Source organism: Chrysemys picta, chromosome 7, assembly GCF_011386835.1.
Source record: "Chrysemys picta bellii isolate R12L10 chromosome 7, ASM1138683v2, whole genome shotgun sequence".
NCBI classification, from domain to species: domain Eukaryota; kingdom Metazoa; phylum Chordata; order Testudines; family Emydidae; genus Chrysemys; species Chrysemys picta.
Window position 1 is genome coordinate 5414937 of NC_088797.1, and position 25218 is coordinate 5440154.

A 25218-nucleotide genomic window follows, 5' to 3' on the forward strand; every position below is an offset into this window, starting at 1 on the left:
GGTGAACAACAGGGAGAGAAGCCATTTTCTGTGTCTCCATAGAGCTGAAAGAAATTTCAAATATTTCTGGTTGTCTGCAGAACAGCTGGTGAGTTCTCATCTATGAATCTAATTAAGCATATTCCTTGCCACAAACACTTTTAGTTCTATTTTTGAGATGCTGAATGTCTCTCCAAAATGTACCCTGGAGCATATTGCTTTCATACAGCATGCTTCTAATCCCCATTGGAAGGCTTTTTTCTGTAGCAAAATGAAATTGCACTCATAGGCTAACTCAAAACTCACTCAAGTAAATAATATTGATTGATGTCTGGGTATCAATAAAGCATCATGAATTAATGATGGTTGAATTTAATGCACCAGACCATGGAAGCTCCTCTTCAGCTTTGCAAGAATGATGAGAGCCAAATCCCAACCTTAAAGCCACATTTTCAAAACTTGTCTTGGTCCAGTGGTTAAGGCACTAGCCTATGATTTAGATTGGTCCCTGCTCTACCACATGCATGCTGCCTGATCTTGGGCAAGTCACTTAGTCTGCCAGTTCCCCAAAGCACTTCCCTACCTCACCGGGGCATTATAAAGATAAGTACGGTACCATTTTGGAGTATTCAGATATTATGGTAATGGAGGCTATCTGAGTCCCTAAAAAGGATAAGAATTTTGCTTACAGGGTAGGTTGCAGATGCAGTGTTGTGGAGTTCTCAGTGGTGGGCTAGAATGTAAGTCCTTAGAGGCCATAAATAAGTAAGTAAATAAATAATTGAGTGCAGATATTCTAGTTCACTATTATTGTGCATGTGTGCAAAAGGCAGCAAGTAAATTATCCGACTAGCATTCTTTGATCAGCTCTATTGCCTGCGTGGCTGAAGATCAGGTAGTTGGACGTCCCTTACCCTGTCTTTTCAGCAGTGCAACCTCACTGACTGGTGGGGCTACATTGACATAAAACTGGCCAGGCCCCTTCTGGGCTGAGGCCCTTTGGAAAATGTGGCCTCAAATGAAACCAGAACGTAAGTACTTTACATCTCTGTCGCAGCTGGTATCAGAGGATCCCAAATCATTCATTTATTCTGGGATGCTCATCACCATAGTGTTTGTCTCATAACTTCAGACTAATCTTACCCCTGTGAGCAAAGTAAACCGCACGATCCCCATTACCAAAAAGTGAAACCAAGGCCTAGAGACAGGTAGGGCCTTACAGACACTGGCTTGCACTGGGAGCAAGGCAGAGCCACTCTGCCTCCACAGATGCACCTGCCCATAGCTTCAGACCCTGTGAGGGATGAAACATGAGCTCCCGTCACCAGCCAGTCTGCTCCTCTGGCTGCGGTATAGGGACAGGGCCATGGCCCCACCGCTTCCTGCTCTGTTTGAGATGGCTAGCACCACTGTCCAATCATATTGAGAGAGTCTTTTGCCCTCTTTATGGTTTGGGATTTGAGCAGTTCTCATGGCATTTCGACACCTCACTAAGCTGTGGTGATGAGGTTTTTTTAATCGCTTATCTCAGAAAACAAAATAAACCGCAAATTAAGGGCTCCTGCTATGGGACATTTCTATTGCTGTGTAACGAGCTGGATTCGGTGCGCTGATTTCCCCCCTCCGGATGGTGGGCAGTGGCTCAGCAGAGCAGTCGCCCCTGTGTTCGGGCTGCGTGGTCAAAGGAGTTTCTTTTACCTGAGGGAGTCAGCTTAGGAGGCAAAAATAAATATTAAGGAGAATTTTCTCTTTTAACCACATACTGCGCTTTGAACCCCAATATTTATTGTTCTGGCACAGAAGGGACTTTCAAGTCAAAGGGCTGGATTGTGCCTTTACAATCAGCCCTGAGTATTGGGTGGGGTGGCCTGGAGCTGCATTGGCCCAGGAGGAGACTGGAGAATGAATTGTGAGTGAGGCACCACTGCTCCCCTGCTTCCCTCTTGCTCTTTTCAGGGAGCAGCTTCCTCCTCTCTTTTTATGTTCTGTTTTTAAACAGTTTCTTTGCAGCAGTTTCAATCGTGTAAATGTTCCTTTTAATTTCCATGTAACTACATTTCACATTTTTTTGCCGTTCCCTTTTTTGAAGTGAAATGCTATTGTGGTGGGTTTCTTTGGTATTTCTCCCCCTACAAGGAATTCAGGTACATTATGGTTGCTATTACTGAGTGGTTCAGCTATATTCACCTCTTGGACCAAATCCGGTGGGCCACTTAGGACTAAATCACGAATTGCCTCTCCCCCTGTGGATTCCAGGACTAGCTGCTCTAAGAGGCAGTCATTAATGGGGTCTAGAAATTTTATCTCTGCCTCCCATCCTGAGGTGACATGTTCCCAGTCAATATGGGGATAGTTGAAACCTCCCATTATTATTGGGTTTTCTGTTTTTGAAGCCTCTCTAATCTCATACCCCCATCTCAATTCCCTAAAGCAGTGCTTCCCAAACTTGTTCCGCCACTTGTGCAGGGAAAGCCCCTGGCGGACCGGGCTGGGCCGGTTTGTTTACCTGCCGCGTCCGCAGGTTCGGCCGATCTCTGCTCCAGGCCAATGGGAGCTGCTGGAAGCAGTGGCCAGTACATCCCTCGGCCTGCGCTGCTTCCTGCAGCTCCCATTGGCCTGGAACAGCGAACCGTGGCCAGTGGGAGCCGCGATCAGCCGGACCTGTGGATGCGGCAAGTAAACAAACCGGACCGGCCCGCCAGGGGCTTTCCCTGAACAAGTGGCGGAACAAGTTTGGGAACCACTGCCCTAAAGAAAGGAAAGTAGCATCAGCCTAGGCAATGGAACAGCAGTGCTCCAATGGAAGCTAGAACGCAGGAGAAGTCCTCTTTCACCAGAAGGATGTTGAGAAAGGACAAATGGATCCTCCCAGATCTTGACTCATGAAAGGAGTTTCACAGATAGTAAATGATTAAATAGGGAGGTGAAGGTATCTTTTAGGTAGAGGGAAATGGATCAGACCAGGGAGTGGTTAAAAAAAGCTAGCGATGGCACCTGGGAAGAGAGAGATGCCCTCTGTGACAGTGTACCCCATAAGGCTTTAGGGGGGGTGCTTATAAATATATGTAGGACATAACTGGAATATGTTTTGTGCTACCTGTGCCATGTAACATATCTCCGTAAAGGTTATGGTCTACTGTATCTATTCATCCTATTTGTACATATATATCATTTTCCACTTGAGGTTAAGAATATGGGCTGTATGCTTGCTTGGTTTCTAAGTAAGCTTTGTGAGGCATTTGGTCAGCTTCTTTAGGAAGGAATTCGCCAGATTAAGTACCTGATCAGGAAACACTTGGAGAACAATGCATCTTGGAATGCTCCAATCCACATAAGAAGTCTTCCTGGAGACATACAAGATACCATGTGGACAATGGCTTCGGCCTGTAAAGATTGAGTCATGCAGGGACATGTGACTTGCCCAGGTGACTCCAGAACTCCATCTTGGAGCTGGACTTTGCATAGGAGTGGGGGGGGGATCTCCACCCACAAGAGAAAGTCTATTTAAACCCGTGGGAGACCCCTCCATTTTGTCTTCAGCTGGCTAAGGAAGGAGCCTCTCCACCCCCCAGGATACTTGAAGGAAACTGGAACAAAGGACAGTAACTACAGGGAGTGTGAGTGATTGCTGGACCCAGGCTAAAAGGAGAGTAGCCTGTAAAAGGGAGCATTCTGGAACTGGTGAGATTATCTGTATTTAGTTTGATTAGACATAGATTTGCGCATTTTATTTTATTTTGCTTGGTGACTTACTTTGTTCTGTCTACTTGGAACCACTTAAATCCTACTTTCTGAATTTAATAAAATCACTTTTTATTCATTAACTCAGAGTATGTATTAATACCTGGGGGAGCAAACAACTGTGCATATCTCTCTATCAGTGTTATAGAGGGCAAACAATTTATGAGTTTGCCCTGCATAAGCTTTATACAGGGTAAAACGGATTTATTTGGGTTCAGACCCCATTGGGAGTTGGGCATCTGAGTGCTAAAGATAAGCACACTTCTGTGAGCTGTTTTCAGGTAAACTTGCAGCTTTGGGACAAGTGATTCAGACCCTGGGTCTGTGTTGGAGCAGACGGGAGTGCCTGGCTCAGCAAGACAGGGTGCTGGAGTCCTGAGCTGGCAGGGAAAACAGGAGCAGAGGTAGTCTTTGCACATCGGGTGGCAGCTCCCAAGGGGGTTTCTGTGATCCAACCCGTCACCCCCCCCCCAAATAAAAGCTTTGAGTGTTGTGGCTTTGGAGGTTTCTACAGGTTGGATGGGCTGGTTTCTCATTCTCCCCACTTCTGTCAATGTAGCTTTCATGGTATGAGTAGTTCATCAACTTGTCTGAACTGCACAACCTGGCTTATTTCATTCTTTCCATGTGGCTTTCAGGGACAATACAATATGTCGCTGTTGTTTTCAACAGCAACATTTCTGACCTTTTTTTTTCATGCACAACACTTTTTTCTCAGGCTGTGCATTGATTTCAACTTGTGTTACACCGGGCATGGTGGGCAGTCTTGACATTTCAGAGGATCACTTCACATTCCAACATTGAGGCGGGTTTTACATCCATGTATTTAATCATCAAGAACAGCAGCTTAGCTCTTTAGATTTAGGTGCCTTACCTATGTCTGAAAGCATTGGCTATTATCTATCTCACTGTAGGAGACAGTGGATTTAAATTTCATTTTCACTTTGTTCCCATGTCATGCTGGCCCCGGAGCAGAGTGCAGAGTGTGAAGTGACAGCAGTGATTCTATTTGCAGATCATTTGAAGTTTCTTCTTGCCTAGATTTTACTTGTTGCTCATTTCCTGGCAGGGTATTTTACACTTTAAAAGACAGACCTGATCCCTACTTTTGGGTGCGGGTCCAAAATAGGGTCCTCCCCTCTCCTGTTCTTTAACTCACGAAGGATCCCTCTCTTCCATCGACATCCCTCTTTTTAAGAGCTTTGTCTGTTGAGCTGGTAGGTCTGATCCTGCACCATTCGACTTCAAAATGAACAGGATCAAATCCTTTGTGTAAGTACAGCTGGGCTGTGTCTCTTTCTATTCTCTGTGAGCTTGCTTCTTTTCCCCTGATACATGTGAAATCAGCTGGAGTAACATCAGGACTGTGCCGCAGGCAGGAAAGGGTCACAGAGCGGCAGAACATGGAAAATGGGTGGGAATTTGGTGTCGGGGCATGTGATCGAAAGGAATATTTGTGTGGTGCGCCTATGGCAAATTCATCAAGAGAAATATAAACGTAATTCACACTGGCCCATTTCGCAAAAGCCAGTTTTAATAAAGTGCAGACTATTATTTCATGGTTTAAAGATTTTTCTGTAGAGTCCTGAGTTTTATTTCTCCCATGGTTGGGACCCACGTGCACTATTTCAGTGTAAATGCTAAACAATTATAACAGCATATTAGACGCCACAGCCCAGATTGCTGAGAAGTTCTTAGACCTTATATGAACTTATCTCTCCCACTCCTTTCCCTGCCCCATCAATTTGTGTGGGCTCCTTTGGTCCCATTGCATAGCACTGCCACAGCTGGTCCAAGAACCATTTTTATAGCTTCCACCATCTAGACCAGCCTGCTTTTGTTTCCTCGACTTGTGACAGTGCATCTCTTTTCAAACCCCATTGCCTTGCCTGTACCTCTTAATTTGGGTCTCATTCTGTGGTGGCTTAACTCTGTGAAGTTATGTGGGAAACAATTTGTAATGAAGCTGTTGTTCAAAATTGAGTCGCATTGTAAACACCTGGTTAAAATCATGGCTGGTGTGGAGAAAGTAAATAAGGAAGTGTTATTTACTCCTTCTGATAACACAAGAACTAGAGGTCACCAAATGAAATTAGTAGGCAGCAGGTTTAAAACAAACAAAAACAATGCACAGTCAACCTGTGGAACTCTTTGCCAGAGGATGTTGTGAAGGCCAAGACTATAATGGGGTTCAAAAAAGAACTAGATAAAATCATGGAGGATAGGTCCATCAATGGCTATTAGCCAGGATGGGCAGGGATGGTGTCCCTAGCCTCTGTTTGCCAGAAGCTGGGAATGGGCGACAGGGGATGGATCACTTGACGATTACCTGTTCTGTTCATTCCCTCTGAGGCACCTGGCATTGGCCACTGTCGGAAGACAGGATACTGGGCTAGATGGACCTTTGGTCTGACCCAGCATGTCCGTTCTTATGTTCTTCTAAACATTGTGATTTGCCTGTGCACCTCAACTAGTTAAATGAAACTATGTTCACTTGCATGTACAAAGTAAAGCTAAAAACAATGAATTGCCACTGATCTGTTCTCTCTTTTATAGGAAGCATGATGGAGAATAAAATATATGAGCATTCAAGGTATTTCCCTCCCCCCTGTCCCTCAGTGGCATCAGTAAATATCACACACATCAGATTTTTTTATATTTCTTTGACATTTTTCCAACGGTGTGAAATTTGCTTGATGATGTCAGAGATGTGAAAGCAGGGCTCAGAATTGGAATGCAAATACATTAACCCTAAAACTGTAGTAAGAATAGTTCACTGTTCATGATTATAGAAACAGTAACAGATTATGAGGTAGCCCATAAGACAGAAGCATCTTATGTCCCAGAGGCTCTTGAAAAATGATGAAGGACCCGGATCTTCTTGAGTGCAACCGTGTGCTCATATAAAGCCCTATTGACTACAGTGGGCCATCATGTGATGTAAGGGTTTCCCTGTACTTCTAGGATCAGGGCCTGAACTTCTCCATCAGCTAGCATTGCTTTGTTATCTAAACAAAGCAACTCAATAGAATTTCAGGTGGGTGTAATATATGACCTGGAAAATTCTCAAGGATTACAAAGAATGTGATCACTGACCCTCAAAAGAAAGCCAGAAGTGGTGAAGCTTCATCTAAAGAAATTGGTCACTGGGCAGCTTTTAGCCACTGTGTGAATCTTTGGCCTAGCAGTTTAAGTCAGGTTTCTGAAACGTTTCTCTGAAATAAAGGTGAATCTTTACCCTTTTGACAACTGCTTAACAAATTCCATCCAAATTCGAGCTGAGCAAATGCTATGGGAAACTATTTGAAACATTCACTTGAATAAAAATGTAAAGGTTGCTCCACGCCCTTTTGTGTTCACCTTGGTTGAAATCCACCCCTTGCAGTGGGCCAGCACAAGACCTGTGAATCAACCTCTCAGAAGAGCCCTCTCTGCAAATAATCAACATGGCCGTGAACAGAAGCGCTTATAGAAACACAATTTCAATGAATGTCCAATCTGAGCATTCGCACCAGAAATGTGAGTTGAAGAGTTATACAACCAAGAAACAGAAGCGATATCATATAACCTCTCTGTCCACTCAAAACTAACTGACTTCTCTTGAATGATGAAGATTGAGCACGCTTGATGGATAGCTCATAAACTATTAGCAGAACGAGGGCTATGCACTAGAGCAGGATTTAAAAAAATAAGTTTTAAAAAAGGTCAATTCTTTACCCACACACTTTCTTTTTGCTTCCAAAATTTCAATAAAAATTTGGTCCGATTGTTGAAAATCAAAACATTTCAGCCCATTCCATTATTCACCGATGCTAGCTGGTGAATAATTTTGAATAACAAATGTATTCGCCCAAATCTCGAACTGCTCTAATATAATCTGCAACTAGGCAAAAAGAATCATTTATAAAATTACTTTCTAATAATTATTTGCTTGGCTCCATAAGTTACAAAGAAGCAGATGACACTACATGCATGTATTTGAAAATGTGGGGCCCAATCCAAAGCCCATTGAAGTAAATTGAAAGACCCCCATTGACTTTAGTGGGCTTTGCATCAGACCTACAGTTCTGAAGTCAATTGGAGTCAAGGGCAATTGCAGGTCTCTTGCTTGTGCAATAGAGAAATGCTACTTGGAGCCTTCAATAGAACCTCTCTGATGCGATTATTTAGGTCACTTTTGCTTGAATGTCCCTTTTATTAGGCAGAACAAGTGAACTCATCTCATTTCCCTCAGATACGCTTTGATAAATATACTTGATATAGCTGGCGATTGAGGAATAGGGTATGAAATGTTGTAACCTTTTGAAAGCACAGGTTGGTTTAGATTCATAGCAATAATGGCAAAAATTGTAGTGTCTGAGACAGTTCTGCTGCCTCTCATTAATTCCCCATGCATTATATTGTCGCCTATTTGGAGATGACCAAGGCAGAAACTCTATTATAACAGCTACTTGTGGGTGTGCACGGAGAAACTGCAGTTTCTTATGAGTGATTATAAGTGTCGCATCTGTTCGAGTTGCTATGGTAATGCCAAGGCTGATTATAAGCTAGGTTAACCACTTCAGTGCTTTTCAATGCACAGCCTCGTCTTGTGGATCAGTGCTCATCCATCCTCGGGAATGCATGCTGCACAGCCCATCCCTTTGGCAGGGAAAAAGTGACCTCAAAGTAGACCATATTGCAGTTTGGCCAGGTGAAATCAGAGCACATATGCGTTACTGGGAACCACTGAAGAGTGTCTTAGATACCCGAGTAATACAAATGACAATAACAAGCCATAAAGCTAAGTGTTTGCAAATGGAGATGACTAAAAGAGGGGAAATCAGATACACCAAACACCTCCCCAATGCCAAATATACTGACAGATCCTCGTCTAGTGAAAGTTCCATTTGACTTGTTCGACATTCTTTATCAGTGAATGCTCCAAATTGCTGTGCGCTTACAATCAAAATGTGGTAGACGCTTCTTGGGATCATATTGCAGCACTGAACAATCTATTGTTTCAAAATGTGGCATGTACAGTGTAACCTTAAATACAGCATTCTCATAAATTAGCTTAGACATTTATTCTGCTGTGCAGTAAAGGTTACTGTTTGGCAGCAGGTGGTTCTCTTTTATGTAACAGCTATTCTGTCATTACTAAATAAACATATATGTGATAAAAAGGCAACAGGGTTGACACACAGCTAATCTATTCTTAGATTTGGCATTTGCTTAGGTGGGTTTCACCACATTGTATCTGACTCGCCGCATGTTCCATTTCCCAGACAAGCAGATTTTCACTGCTAATAAATTCTGATTCTCATTTAAAATTCAAAACTACTGTGCAGCCTTCCTGCATGGCGCTCTGATGTAAAGCTTCCTCTCTTACCCTGGTGCTGGTGCACCTCACGCTATCAGCAGCCTGTCTATGGAATAGATCCTTCTAGCATTTGTACATTTAGTGGTGCCACAAAATAGTCTTTCAGGGCCCATTTTTTTCTAGCTTTGGCCAACGTTGGCTCCAGAGATGAGGATGCTCAACACCTGTCAGAATCAGACCTTTGGTGAGTGTGTATCACTGAAGTTCTTGGAGGTAATATTAAGTCCCACTGGGCTCTTCAGTAGCTACTACCAAACAGGCCTCATGGGTCCAGCTGGAGTTAGATCTATTTGGAAACCCTTAATCTGAAACAAAGGCTCTCTCCCTTGGATTACAAATTTAGTGTTGCTCTTCCAGATTTCAGTCATTTGACTGAAGGTCAAGAACACTCTTCTCTTTTGAGGACTGTAATGGAAACAGTGTAACTGCATATGGAAATGGGGTCAGGTGAGCGGCAGAGAGATGGGACAGAGATTCAAATGAAATGACAAGAGCTCTAATTATGGAACTGAAAATATGTACAGAAGTAGGTGAAAATCCCACAGGAGCTTTTGTCCTCTTTGAATTTCTTCAAGAAGTTTAAGCACTCTTTGTTCATCTTGCCTGGATTTTTTAAATTATACAGTTGTAGCTGAAAGAGTGAGGTTAGGGGGCCAACTGCTCTAGGAAATCCACAGTTAGGAAGAGAAAAATGTAGCGGAAAAATAAGTAAATTAAGGTTGCTTAAGTCTAAAACCAGCTAGAAATGAGTCAGCATTTCACCTCTCACAATTTTGTTAAACCCCACTCTTTAAAAGGTTAGGTGGGTGACCTTGGCAATTTAGGCCAAGGGAAAAAAGAGACTAAAAGAAACGGTAGAAGTTTCTTTTTCCCCCTTTTGGCAAGCTGTAGTTTGTCATTGCCATCCCAGGCTGCTGACCATGAGCTTACTTCCTGCTGTCCACCCACCTCCTGTCCTTAGTTTAGAACTGAAATACGATACCACTGCTGCAACAGTAAATTCCTCTTCAACTATTTTCTTAACGGATGCATAACCTTGGCCAGATTTTCAAAAGTAGCCTTTATATTTGCACACCTGAAGTTGTGCATCCAAGTTTCTGCTTAAGTTTTTGCCCTCCCAAAACTTGAATTTAGGGCCAGAAGGGACTACTGGTAGTCTGACCTCCTGTCTATCACAAGCTAGCTACCCACATATTGACTTCAGCATTGCTTGTGCCATTGGCACTCTTATGCACAAATGGAAAACTAACCAATCAACAGACATAAATACCAGGGCAAAATGGGACCCCGTTGTTTCATAGACTCCAAGGCCAGAAGGGACCATTGTGGTCATCTAGTCTGGCTTTCTATGTAACATGGGCCAGAGAACTGGCCCAAAATAATTCCCTTTAAACTAGAGCATATCATACCCTCTCCCCTCCACCGACCCACAAATTAAAAACAAAAAATCAATCTTGATTCAAGAGCAGTCATTGATGGAGAATCCACCACAACCCTTGTTAAATAAGATCTAGCTTTCTGGACCATGTGTTGGGCTTGGGGAAGAGGCCTGAAACTCTTGACCCACCTGCTGTGCATCACTTGTAGTATGTCTTTTCCTCCCTGTGCTCTGCAGGTAGGTGGAGAGGCTTTGGATGTAATCTTCCTGGCCATATACTGCTGCCTGCCGAAAATTGGCTTCCCTTGGGCCTAAGCTGAAGAAGTGGTGCTGAAGACCCTGTGAGAACAGTAGAGTCTATTCAAGAGTGAATAAGCAACATAGAATGGCAATGGAGCCAGTGTGGTTATCGGGGCTATTTGAAGAAAGCACATCAGGTATGGAATTAGATCCTGAGCTTTTCACTTGAGGTTCACAAAATGGAGATTGGGGAGATACTTGAAGAGGAAGCACATGATTGCAAAAGCAGCAACGAAGTCACACAGTACTAGAGACTTTGCTTTTTCCAGGGCTAACCATGTTGTGGTGCATTACTTTACATAGGTCTAGGGATTACTGTGATGTCCCCCTGGGGATTAATGGATATAGTCTCTGATTTAAAAATATTAATTTCTTGACAATTCGTCACTTAAAATGTGAGGTGTTATGAACAAACACTAGTGGGTGTGTTCATTTGTGTGTCTTAATTATTCCCCCCTCTTGGAATAAATGAGGGGGTGTGAATCCCTCCATATTTAGGGCTGGGGCTAGCTTCCCGTTTGAAACTGATTTTCATTTTGTTCTCCCTTTTCGTATACATTACAAATCCCGAAAGTTAAAAAGCAGTAGGGAAAAGAGAGCTACAATAATGCCATTCAGGTCCTTAGTGTTGTTCCTCTGGCAGCAAAGGTAAAGAAAAGGCTCTCTGTTCTTCATTGACTCAAGGCCAGTCCCCACTGGAGATGCACTGGAGGTGCTGTATCAGGCCCCCTGAGGATTTCCCCTGGTCCTACATCACCACCTGTTTCTGGCTTCCAGCTTGGTGGCCAGGGGAGAGGGACCATTGGATCACTTGATGATTCCCTGTTCTTTTCATTCCCTCTGGGGCATCTGGCATTGGCCACTGCTGGAAGATAGGCTTCTGGGCTAGATGGGCCTTTGGTCTGACCCAGTATGGCCGTTCTTATGGCTGGGACATTCCGATACCCTGGCAATCTGGGTCAGATGGAATAGCCTGTTGGCGCCATGGGTAAGCTGGGGTAAATTAGAGCATCCCCAAGCCTGCACCAATCAGTCCCAGAACTGTGGGGGCATAAAGGTGTCTTAAATTTACCTTCTCCCACACCACCCATCCCCAAGTTGTGCAGCAAGCTCAGCTCAAGTTGTCCGGGATTCAGTCTCTGCACCAGTGTGCAATACTGGTTAAAGAAATAAACCTTAATCCAAATAGGCAGCAGATTTACTTGTGCTTTTTAAAAAATAATAATAATAATGCCTGCAACTTGAAATACTTTCAAATCTCCACAGTTCTTCGCTGAATGCAAAACAGAAGCCTATACTGAAGCATGTTTTCTGCTGTACATTCTGCTGAAGGAATTCTGTCTTTAACTACTTCTTCAGCTGGAAAATCAATTACCAAGGCATTTCTTTAGCAAACTTTTTGGCTTCTCTGGCAATAGCAGAGTGAGGAATCTCCTCACGGAGAGTTCTAGATGCTTTGCAAGTTATTCAACAGGGTGTTTGAATTACTAGTATTATTAAATGGAAATCCTGCTGATGACAAGGATTGCTTGATATAAGCCACACAATCAGATTTGGGATTGCTAATGAGTGCTCTCCACTTTTAACCAGCTCGTGTCACACCAGGGTTGTTCTGATTGTGTAATCTTTCATAAAGATGGATCCAGGTCACACAGAAGAAAAATTGTTTCTATGGGCAACAGACCCTTTAATTTTACCATGAACAAAACCTCAGTCCTGAAGAGATTTCATACACACAGTGACCACAGCGTGGTATTCTCCCTGGGTCTGGCAAATTTCCAGACAGAGGTCTTTACAAGTGGAAAGTTTTCCTTGGTTTAGCAATTTGGCGCTTACAAGAACCTTCTGTATTTCATCTCTCTGGGTTTAACTCCCTTTGGCGTGGGCTCCTACTTAGCTCTCTATTGTCTTTGCCTGTTCTTTAGTTAATTTCATTCTTCCTCTTAGTTTCTTGAAAGTCATGTGGTTTAATCTAACAGTATTCACCAGTGTCCATATGGCGAGTGGTATGCTGCCTTTGCCATGATCAGATGGCAGCCGTTTTCATCGGGTTGGGATTTATCATGTCATGTTTTCTAAAGAATTAATTCTCTTGAGTTGTTTTACAATATTGACTCATCCAGAAATGGGAGGCAGAAGTTGGTGAGTTCAGCGATGTATTTTTTCCCCATTTATCATGCACCTTATGGCCAAGTCCTGCCATACGTGCAGTTTGCCTGAGGACTGAATGAAACCTGAGCAGGGATCTCAGGAATCGGGCCCCATTGTGTTTATGACTCATTGTTCAGAGTGGCAGTTACTTTGAAAAGGGGCTATTGTGCCTGCATGCTGGATGCTTTCGTCTTTTGCACAATGTTGAAAGCGTGGTATGATTGTACAGAGGTTCAACAACCGCATTTCTTATCCACAGTGTCCATGGAAATGTGTTCCGTACAACACACAAAATCATGCACCGCTGCCCTCTGGTGAGCTTTTCCTGAGTGAGAAGGATCTGCAGACCATGCAAGATGTTGGAGGAAGTTTGGTTTAGACTTTATGGGGCCAGATCCTCAGGTGCTGTGAACTGGTGCAGCTTCATGGACTTCAGTGGAGTTATATTAGCTGACACCAACTGGGGAGCTGGCCCAAGTTCTGGAGCTGTTGTCATGATAATACCTAGCTTCTAGATAGCCCTTTTCAGGCTTACATCTCAAAGCACTTTACAAAAGCAGGAAAGGGTTAGGATCATTATTTCCATTTTACACATGAGGAAACTGAGGCACAGAGTAGAGAAGGGACTTGCCCAGCATCATCAGCCATTTTACACATGGGGAAACTGAGGCACAGAGTAGCGAAGTGACTTGCCCAGGATCACCAGAAGGCTAGTGGCAGAGGCAGGGTTTGGAGACTGGTCTGCTGAGTCCCAATCCAGTGCCCTGCCCACTAGGTGTAATGGTGGTGCAGTTCTCATTACAATATAATTAGGACATTTTTAAACGTGCTTTTCTTTTTCTTTTATTTCTTTGTACTCATTAGTAAGAAAGAAAGAGAATATATCAAACGATGTTAACGGGACAGTGTCGCCTTTACTAACCTGAAAGCAAGCTCCCCGTACAAGTAGTTTGTTGTTATGACTCCCATCAGGTTAGTCACCTGTGATTCTTTAATTAAGCCAACATGGCAAGTGATGCTGAATGCTTCCCCTTGTTTGCTAGCCCCTCACATGCTGTATATCAAAATTCATCTCCTGTCGTACCTTTTGCAATAAATCGCTCCATTCATCAATATCCAGTGAATTCTTTGCTGCAAGCAAAACCCTTAGCTCTCACAAAGGGGGCAGTTAGAGAGATAAGGTGGGTGAGGTCATATCTTTTATTGGACTGCCTTCTGCTGGTGAAAGAGACAAGCTTTTGAGTTCCACAGAGCTCTGCTTCAGGTCTGGGACAATGACAAATCAGGCACAACAATACACTCAAGGAGGCAAAGTTACCCAAATAATTCTAAATGTCACACAGACTACTGGGAAAAGGACTTGAAGAAAAATGTAGGTTTTATATGAAGCAGCTGCACAACGCCACTGAGTTCTACAATACTCTGGCTAGACAGTATTTCCAGAGGCGCTCAAACAATGTGCATTGAACCACAACCCATCAGTGTCTCGCTCCGCAGCCAAGTGTGCTGCTTATTGGCCTGTCACTTGGGCTCAGGGCCTTGCATTCAGTGTTTCAGGAGGAGCAAAGGAATCTCTCAGCTACTGGGGAATGATACATTTGACTTCAGATCAAGAAAAATGAAATCACCGGTCTGAGCACAAAATATTCAGTGGTAGCAGTCAGAAAAATAAGCCATGGGGGGACAGAACATGTTAGTTTTTGAGCACACTAGCTTTGTGGAAATGCAAAAGCGTTTGGGTTTTTTCCCAACACACTTTTTCGCAATAGTAACTTGGCTGCTGTTGGGACATATCTGGGTCAGGTGTGTGAAGTTTTACTGTCTTGCGGCTATCCAAGTGCAAGATCCTCTTCTTGCAGGGCTTGAGGGAACGTTAGTCCAGTTTGGACTCTGAGGACATACATGTGAATACCATTTTACCCCTTAGGAAACCTCTTTACTTACATGTCTGAGTTACCACTGTTCTTCTCTCCTCCCTACCAGCAACAAAGGGGAGTGCTGACTGCCTCTCTGGTGGACAGCAGTGCTGGCTGGCAGCAGGCACTTCTGAAGAGCTAAAGCGTGCCTAGCCTGTTCATGTGTGTAAGTATAAGGAGCCTTTCTTTCTTCCCCACTTATACTTCTGATGACAAGAACAGGTACATTTGCAGTATCTGTGTCCCGGGGGGAGCACCAGGACTGCTTCCTCCTTGTACCCCCAGTGGCACAACCCATCCCACTGAGGGCAAGGAACAACTTAGAGAGCTGGTCAGATCCCAAGAGGGTAGCACAATGCAATATCCAGAGGGATGTAAAAGCATGTCCATGCTCCCTGCTGGCACACCGGGGATATCCTCTGAAGGCACCGTTTCTCCCAGAACTTCAATGCTGCTCTGCACATCCTCCTCCCTGGGGCTAGCTATCAATGAGACATTCTGGCGTTCAGGGAAGAGCTGTTCTCCTTTCCTCCCAGCACACAGGACTGGGCCTGGGCTGGAATGGCACGTCTGAGGAGATTTCCTAGGTTACACTACAGTCCCCAAAATAGACCAGGTTAACTGAAAAGTTTGCAGAGATGGAGTCATAGCTTAAAGCAGAGTTGGGCCCGCTGAAGATTTTGATTCAGAAGAGGATGAAACTCGGGTTTTGATTGAGCTTCCGGCTGGTTTGGTTGTAGGCTGAAGGAACCTTGAATGCCAAGCAAGCACTGGGTGAACCAAAACTGAAGAAAATGTTCACACAAGCTCTTACAAACTGAAACGACCATGTTTCACCCAGCTGTTCTCATAGCTCAACAGTGTAATTTAACATCGGTATATGGAAAAAGCTCTCAGAGATGTCAAGTAGGCCTAGTGTTTGGGAGAATCAAAGGTGGAGTTCAGGTTCCAAGCTGATGGCAATGAAATATTGCAAGGATTTGGCTCCAAATGATGGGAGTCTTGCGGTATCAGCAGTTCTTGCTAACTTTTGACCATTAGATCTGGGTGAATAATGAAACGTAATTTGCAAGTATTTCACTCAACATTTTCAAAACATTTTTTTTTAAAAAACCGTTGTGAATTTTGTTTAACTGCTTGAATATATAAAATACACACCAGCTGCATAAGTTGGGTAAATAATGGGGGAACCTTGCTAAATCTGCACAAATCATGACATACATGGTTTGATGGCAGTAATTTGACCAGGTGTATTTACTATCTTGGACTAAAATCTCATAAGGCTTCTGCCTCGGAACTAGAACCAGAAATGTTACCCTTTCAGATTTTTGGCGCTGACCCAGAATGAAATTGAAACTGCATGGATGGAATCAGATCAGGGGGATTTCACTTGGAATCCTTCACCCCAATTTTGGAGTGCTTGGATTGGCTGCTCTCTCCCAGGGTGTTGACACAGGCTACTCAAGATGGCTTTGCTTGAAGAAAAATGCTACTTGGTGTTTAAATTCATAAAAGAAAAACAATTCTATGAAAAAGAGATGGCAAAAATCCAGTCACCTATTTTCAGATGACTGATGTTTTCATAAGACGTTGAAGCTAAAGTCACCAAATGTAAGTATTTCTGAAAATGTGCATCAGCTCTTGTTCCCCTTGATATCAATGTGAGTTTTGTGACTGAATTAAATGAGAACCAGGGTCAGCCTTTATTTACCATGGTAGTTTGCTAACGTGTGTGCCAGAGTGTGACAATACAGAGTTCCCTGTTAGAAATTAACAAGACACGAAACATAATAGGCAGTATTTTAATATTCTTGCAAACAAACTAATGAGGTCTGTAAGTTGCTATGCAGCACTTTGTGGAACTGTTGTGCATTGCAGATGATAAATAGTAATCATATTCCCAGATGTTTGGTATATGTTCCAGGCTTCATTTTTTTTGTTTTGTTTTGTGTGTTGAGTTACTTGGGAACTGAAAATGTAAATACAGTAGAACCTCAGAGTTCCGAACACCAGAGTTACGAACGGACCAGTCAGCCGCACCCCTCATTTGGAACCGGAGGTACGCAATCAGACAGCAGCAGAGACAAATAAAAGCCAATACAGTACAGCACTGTGTTAAACATAAACTACTAAAAAAACAAAGGGAAATTAAAAAAAAAATTGTCAAAGTAAGAAATGGTTTCTGTGCTTGTTTCATTTAAATTAAGATGATTAAGAGCAGCATTTTTCTTCTGCATCGTAAAGTTTCAAAGCTGTATTAAGTCAATGTTCAGTTGTAAACATTTGAAAGAACAACCATAACGCTTTGTTCAGAATTACAAACAACATCCAGTCCTGAGGTGTTCATAAGTCTGAGGTTCTACTGTGATGAGCTGCAAGGATGAGGAACAAAACAAAAGAAAGCTAATTAAACCAAGCACCAAATAAAACAGTTTGCCCAATCCAGTGTCAGCTGCCCATAAACGAATATTTGTGAGCTAAAACTGGAGATTAAAGGCATTGACTTCCAGAAAAAAAAATCCTTTATCCAGTTGAACCGAGTTTTTTAGGATTCTGAAGGTCTCAGTGAAGCGTATACATAAAGAAATGAATGGAGCTTTAATGCACGTGTACAATCACTGAAGTGGGAACAATAGGTGGCTCAGATCTCAGCGCTTGCAACTGTTTTTCAACAGGCAGTTCAGTGCGATGTGGGTGCAGCTGGAGCCGGCTGATCCTTTCGATGGAGTGAAGTGATGCACCGGGCTGACAACAAACAGCTACACCAAATAAAATCCATTTTTATGTGGCACTGAGGAAGAGACATACCCATTGTGATGGTTCTCGGGGTACTCCCTTCATCTAGCTTGACGGAGTCCTTCCTGTGGTAGCAGGGGTGTCATCTCCCTAATATCATCAGCCTTTCAGCATTCAAGCCCTCTCCTCTGTGCTTTCCTAGCCCTGTGTTCACCTGGCAGCAAACAATAGATTGATTCAAAGGGATTGGGGAGCATTCTGTGAAATCCTGCCCGACTCTGGTTACTCACAGAAATCCCAGATCCTTTGCCCCCAAAAAGCAGAGTACCCCAATTTATCAGTTTCACCTTACACCTCACTCCTGCTAGACACACAGCACTTGTAGTGAAACCAATGAAGGTTTATTTAAGAGAGGATAGAGATTCTACTAGAAACAAGAGGGAGGGGTGGAAACAAATGGTTGCAATACAAAACAAAACCATGAAACGCAAAACGGGGCCGACACTTATTAAGCGTCACCTTTCCCGTCTAACAAAGCCGGATTTCCCGCCAAAGTTCAGCCTGTTGACTCCCTGTCTCCTGTCCTGACGGCTGGACCATAGTCTTACACTTAAAGGACCTCGCCTTATTTCTAAGGTACCAGTGATTTTTTCATAGCGGAAGATTGTAATTCAAGATCACATTCAAGACTTAATGCATATTTTACTTTATGAATGATGTATATGTACTGTGATACAATGCACATTCTTCCGGGTTTATTTAGATTGAATTAACTTGTTTGTTTGCTTGTCAGTTCCATTTAGTCAGATCTTGCTTATGAAACTGACTGTATCTAAACACTTACAAAAAAAAAAGTACAGCAGATATTCTTGAAACATTTGCCCCCACAACTTAAAAACATGCCTGGAGATTCTTTAGCAATTGATTACATGGTTTTGTTTAAAGTAGGGAAGCAGGTACCCTGCCACTATTTCATTAGCAGGAAGCCATGCAACAGGCAGGCAAAGTTGTGGGAAAGATCTTTACGTAACGTATGCTGAGTGGCCAGTGTTACATGATGGGCGCTCGAGAGTTTGTGTGCCAGCAGTCTAGACTCAGCACCCTCCATTTCTGAACCCTCTGGTGCGATACTGAAGTAGGTCCCTCCTGAAATCTCACCTCTTGCTCCAGTTCCACTCATCATACTACACCTTTTTTAGCTGCATCTCAATTACTCTGTCTGTAGACGCAAAGGTCAGAAGTGCTTTGAGCTTTGTAAAAAAATATGCTATTGAGAAAGAGAATGTGGCAGGCCGGGCACACAATAGATTATCGCAGTTTGAACCATGATGGAAGTGCATAGAAGTCAGCTTTCTCCTAAGGAAGACCCGGTGATGGGAGCTTGAGGCGTATCTCTTTACCAGCTGTGTTTGCTGCTTGCAGTGAAGGATGAAGAGACAATGAAGAATGCCTCAACCCAGGAGCAGGTTTCAGTGGAAGGGATGGTTGAGTCAAGCAAGTTAAAGTTTATGGCTTCCTCTTGTGCCTGAGAGAATTCAGGCGATCTAGACCAGTTTCCTTGCATTAAACACTAATAGTAGGATGGCCAGGTGCTGAACAAATATGTGAGCATCTGGGAATAACTATCTGGGTTAAGGAGAAGAGAATTATTTTCTTCCACAGTGCAGAGGTAGAAAATCATTCTGTGAAAGACTAAAGCTCTTTCTTAAAAGACATTGGATTAGATTTTCAAAGGTATTTCAGTGCCTATATTATCAGATAGCTGTCTAGTGGGATTTTCAAATCACCTAACCAGGTTGGGTGCTTACCTCCTATTGAAGTCAAGGATTAGTAAATCTTTACTACTAAACCTGCCAAGAGATTCAAATAGACAAGCTAAAGGAAGTGACTAGAGACTTACTTAAGACAGACAAAGAAAGGAATTTGTAAGGCACTTGGCCAACTGAGCTCATGATGGTGCAAGAAACGTCAACCTATCACTATAAGCCACACTAGAGTTGAGGGCATCTCTATTTCTTTAAAGCCAAGGCCACAAAACTCAATGGATAAGTGGCAAGAAGAGCTTTCCAACATCAGGAACCAGTACACCTTTACAGTCCTCTCCATTGTCTCAGCATGGTTAGACAGATCCTGAAACTAAACGTTTGCAAGACAATCATCCTGTGACCCTTGGAAAAGAGTCAAAACCTCCGGCTTACTGAATTTGTTTAGGTTTTGGCAATAGCAGAGGCCAGCATGCTCAGGGACAACTTCCAAAGAAAGAAGGGAAAACATGGACCAGAGAGCCAAGCCCTTGTCATCGTTACTGATATCACAGGACTGAGTTGCTACTTTGGTGGCTAGATTAGAGAAGTGCCCTACAAATTCTTTATTGATTAAAAACCTCTGGAAACTACCAGGAGAACGTTCTCATTGGGTAAGGTTTTCAAACGTACCTAAGTCCCATTTTTAAAGTCATTAGGGCTTAGGCTGCTAAAGGATTTAGGTGCTTTGCAAATGGGGCTTCGGGTCCTAAGTCACTAAGGTCTAGATCAGCAGGTCTCAGCTAAAGGGCAGGTCTCCCAAGGGAGGCGCGAACTGTGTGCTCGATTGATTGATTTTCTTTGGAAGAGCTCTGGCTGTCAGCCTGGGGTGGCTGGGCTGGGGCTCGTGCACAAGGGCCGTGCACACCCGAGTGGCAGGGAGAAAGAGGATGTCTGGAGCCCCACCACCCTTTCGGAGGCCTTCCTTCCCCTCTGCCCCCATCCCTCACTGGAAGGCCGCCCAGGCTCAAGTTCTGCTCCCCCCACCCCCAATCCCTGGCGGCAGGGTGCCGGCTCTCAGCCCCGGGGCGGCAGCAGCAGTGCAGAAGTAAGGGTGGCAATTGGGCGCTAAGGCCACTGTGAAAAGTGCTACTGACGACTACAGACACAAAGAAGGGGGAGGGGGGCATAAAATAAGTTTTAGAGCCACTGATCTAGATCCTTCAAAGTCTTTAGGTGCTTAACTCTCATTGACGTGAACGGAAGTCAGGCCCGCAAGCACCTTCGAGGATCTGGCCCTTAGACACTTTCTTTCAGGTGTTTAAGGAGTGGTAGTGAATCAAATGGGAACAAAGAGAACAAATTGTCCTTCAAGATCTATGAAATTGCTCTCAGTTACTTACTGAATTATCCCCTGGTACGTTAGTCAAACGGCTCTAATAGGTGACAGACATTCTCACAGAGAATGAGGACACCCTAGATTTCAAGAATAGCACAATTGTACAACAGCACCGAGAAATATTTTCCTCTTTGCGACCTAAAAAAGAACAGCCGTTGTCAGATAACGGCAAGGCAAGCTGTGGTTATCCAGGCCAGATGCAAACTCTTCTACTAGGCAAGATAAATGGGGTTGGATACTTTTTTTCCTGGAGATTCAAGGGCGCATATAGCAAAAGTATCGCCTGAACTTCTCTTTACAGCGGTCGGCATTGTATGTACAGCTGTAGGTGTGACAGCACAGCTCCATCTGCAGAACACACCGCCTGCCAGTTGTCTGACCGAGGGTAAGCTGGGAAGGAGCTCCATTAGCGCGAGAGAAAAAAAATGAACTGTTTTCCTTATATTTCTCTTTCGTCATGCTGAATACTGATGAGGCACTATTTAGTACAACCCCCAGGCAGTCCTTTCTGAGTATTAAATGCTGGTACCAAATGTATGACCTTTGCGAGAACTCTGTTTTCTCAGGTTTCCCAATGACAGGGCAGGTATTTTTCTAGCCTGCTCTGGAATTTAAGAAGATTGAGTAGCCCACTTGCTGATAGCTAAGTAGCCCTGGTGTGTTTTTGTTTTGGTTGTGGGAAGGTGGATGGTGGATTCTCTGGCAGGAGAGGTGCTGGAGAATTGGGAAAAATAGGATTTGAACTAAAAAGGGGGTAAATGAAAGGAGCAAAACAAAACACAGCATCAGGCCAAACCCTGACTCAACCCCACCTCCCACAAGGTGGGTGCTAGCTGATGTACAGGTGGGACTTGGATCCCTTGAGCAGAGTTGGATTGAGCATGGCCAGGACTTGCAACCTTAGAAGGCTGAAGTTGAAGCACTTAGGGTGGGATTTCAGAAGTGCTCAGCATCGGCCTCTCTCTTCTCCCATTGAAGTCAACAGTCAAATGCCCACTGACGTCCGTGGGAGCAAAGCTAGGCCAACCCAGTGTTCTTCTGAAATCCAGCCCTTAAAGCCACATGGAGACACGTAAAGAATTGGCTTGTTTTTTCCAAGCTGCTGTACACCTTCAACTCCCATTGAAATCGATCTCTGGCCCATCACACGTGTGCACGGATGTTATTGATTGATTTTGGTTTGGTTTGGCTTGCTCTTGCACACTTGCTGGTGCAAGCCCACAATGCATTGCACCGGGAGACTGAAATAAGCGAATTTGTTCTACTTGCAAATAGCAGTTAGAGTATAACCATTTCTAGATCAATGTGGTTCTGATTATTTTAAAATCTTTTACTTCCTATTGCCGGCTCCTTTAGCAGAGTCTATGCCCATCTGATTACAATTTGTCTGGGTGAATTCACTTCTGTGTGGCTTTTGAACTCTCTGTAACTAGGACTCCAGATTTCTGGGAGTTTCCCTGAGTATTTATGGCTTCAGAGTGACAGAGAGAATTTGAAAATGTGAATCTGCTGGGGGAAGGGGGGCGATGGTTCTTGCTGCAAAGACTCAGAAGTACATTACAGGATTCACACATGCTTTAGAGAGCGGTTTATCATTTTCAGGAAGACGGCAGCAAGTTGTTCACTACAGGTGATATTGGAGCTATCTAGCAGTATCCCACAGACTCACATGGAAACAATATTTCTGCTCACCCACTAAAATGTTCTCTGTCCTCTTTCACTTTGCTCACAGAATTTCATCCAGGTGTCCCAGTACTGGGCCCAGGAACTTGCGTGTAACTAAGGCACACCTTGCAGGAAGGCATCCAGTCCTGATTTGAAGACATCAAGATGGGGAATTCACCCCTTCCCTTGGTAGTTTGTTACAATGGTTAATAAACCTCCTGGGTAAAAGGTTGTGCCTTATTTCTAATTTGTATTTGTCTGGCTTTGGTTTCCAGCCGTTGGTTCTTGTTCTGCCTTTCTCTTCTGTATTAAAACGCCCTTTAGTACCTGTTCTTTCCAATACGTCCATTCTTGCTTTCAGACGGGTTAGTTACAGTGGGGCAGCACTGGAAAACAGGGTGGCTTTACCGGAAGAGGGATCTTTTCTAAGCCAAGTGTCGGGCTTGTTCTGAGGCCTGAGTCTACTACTCAGTTTGTTAAAGATGCCAAGAAGTAGCGCCGCCAAGAAGGCAGTGAGTTGTTAGGAGTCTCACAACGCATACATAGCTCTCAGGAGCCAGAACCGAGCTCGGGTAAGCGATTGCTGTTGATGTACCATGGGACAGCTGTACCAGCTTTTTGCTAGAGAATGGGACAACTATACTTGCATACCACATTGGAGACGTTCAGGGCACGTTACACATCAATTAACTAAGCCTCACAATACACCCTTGAGGCCAGTTAGTATCTAGTCCCATTTTACAGCTGGGAAAACTGAGGTACACGCTAAAGTGACTTGTTCAAAGTCATACAACTAGTGGAAAGTAGAACACAGCACCCCGACCTCCCCAGGCCCCCCGCTGCTCTAACTACTAGGAAACACTGCTTCCCCATACAAACACTCCAGGATAGTAAGTGCATCCAGTAAGCGTTGGTTTTGTGGGCAGCAGTAAGCCATGAGATGAAACAATGGGCTTTAGAGGCAAGCTGCTCAAAGAGAAAATGGTATGAGAATCCTTGGTGGACCTCAGTTTAGTCCTTGGGGACCTGGACAAATATTGCAGGGTTGGATAAATATTGCAAAATAAATTCATGGCCATTCGTGTGTCACTCAGAGCTAGTCAGACGAGATGCTCACAGTGGTCTTGTCTGGCTTTGGAATTGCCGAATAGCTGCAGTAGTAACACATCGCTGTGGGTAAAATGTGTGCCCCGAGATAGGGCCAGCACACGCCCAATTCACCGTGTAAGTGCCACTTACGTCGTCTAGTCAGTTGAATAGACTTTGGGGAAAACTGCAACCACTTGACCAAAATTACATTGCTACTTCCACCTGTGTCATCACCAATGCCAAGTGCCACCCCAGGAAGCAGTTTTGACTTGTTTAACATGGCGGGTCTGATGATGCAGTAGAGAGCCAGTGACAGTGGGAGCATGTCATGAGTTGGTTCTTCTGCCACCTGTTGCCAATTATTTTTATGGGCCTGTGGCATCGTAATCATGCCCCTTTCAATGACACATAGGCCACATGCAGAAGCAGTGGGAATGCCTTTCGGGATGCAACCGAAGCTTGACTAACTAGTGACGAGTGGTTGTACAGTCACCGTGCTTTATAAACCACAGGACCGGCTCTAGGCACCAGCAAAGCAAGCATGTGCTTGGGGCGGCCCATTTCCAGGGGCGGCATTCCGGTTGTGGGCCAGGCTGGGCTGGGTGTTGCGCAGCAGCAGGGCGGGCAGGGCCAGCAGCCAGCGCGCGGGCAGCGAGAGCAGCGCGGGGGCGCACGATGGCCAGGTAGCGTTGGAAGCTGAGGCAGTCCAGGCAGAAGGCGGAGGCGAACATGTTGAGCAGCTCCAGGTGGCTGCTGAACTTGCCCAGCGCCGAGCCGAAGGGCCAGTGGAAGCGCGGCGCCGTGTAGGTGGCCCACGGCGGCAGGGTCACCGATGTAGGGGTCGGCGGAGCGGTGCCTGGCCCACGGGCCCCGCCACACGGTGACGATCATCAGCCTGTTGCCCGACAACCCCAGCACAAAGACCAGCATGTAGCGCACGGGCAGCAGCGAGAAGGACACCTCCCAGTCCGCTGGCCACTCGCACTGTGCGCCCGGCCTGCTCTCGTTCGCCTCCCCGTAGTAATAGTAGGGCTCGCCGTCCAGCGGGTCCGCGGCTCCATGGCCCCGCACTGCACCCCACTGCTGCCGCCCATAAAGGGGCTCCTGCCATTGCCCCCCGCCCCCCCCCTGCGGCGCGCGCAGAGACCCACCCCTGGCTGCCGCTCTGCCAGCCTAGCCCGCCGGGGCTGTCCTGGGCCAGGGTCCTGCCCTCCGGCCCAGGCACACCCCGGTCCAGAATCCCAGTCCCTGACCCAGGCACATCACTTCTCCCCAATGTCCAGAGTCCCCCCACCCCCTGCCTTCCAGCACAGAGCAAAGGGGGGAGGGGGGGGCTAGCTCAGTGGTGCGAGCATTGGCCTGCTAAACCCAGGGTTGTGAGTTCAATCCTTGAGGGGGCCATTTAGGGATCTGAGGCAAAATCAGTACTTGGTCCTGCTAGTGAAGGTAGGGGGCTGGACTCAATGACCTTTCAGGGACCCTTCCAGTTCTAGGAAATCAGTATAGCTCCATATATTATTTATTATTATATTGAAGAGAGACAGAAAGGGAACCGGGGGGGGGGCAAATGGAATCGCTCCAGACCCCACACCGGGGGAGCCAAAACAAAAAAACACATTGCTAAGTGCAAATGTGTAAAAGCCAAAGAAAAAAGGGGGGGGGGGGGCAGCAAAAAACCTAGAGCCGGCCCTGATAAACCATTACGTTTGACGAGTTCCCTGGTTTGACGAGTTCCCTGGTTCCCCCCCCGGCCTTGAATG

At 44.9% G+C, this 25218-nt stretch overlaps 1 long non-coding RNA gene across 1 annotated transcript; it reads left to right on the forward strand.

Moving 5' to 3' along the window:
* On the forward strand, positions 1-22573 carry LOC122173698 (uncharacterized). Its single transcript, XR_006174400.2, has 3 exons — positions 1-88; positions 10698-10897; positions 22437-22573. It is a non-coding gene; the product is annotated as an uncharacterized LOC122173698 (long non-coding RNA).
* The last annotated feature ends 2645 nt before the right edge of the window (positions 22574-25218 follow it).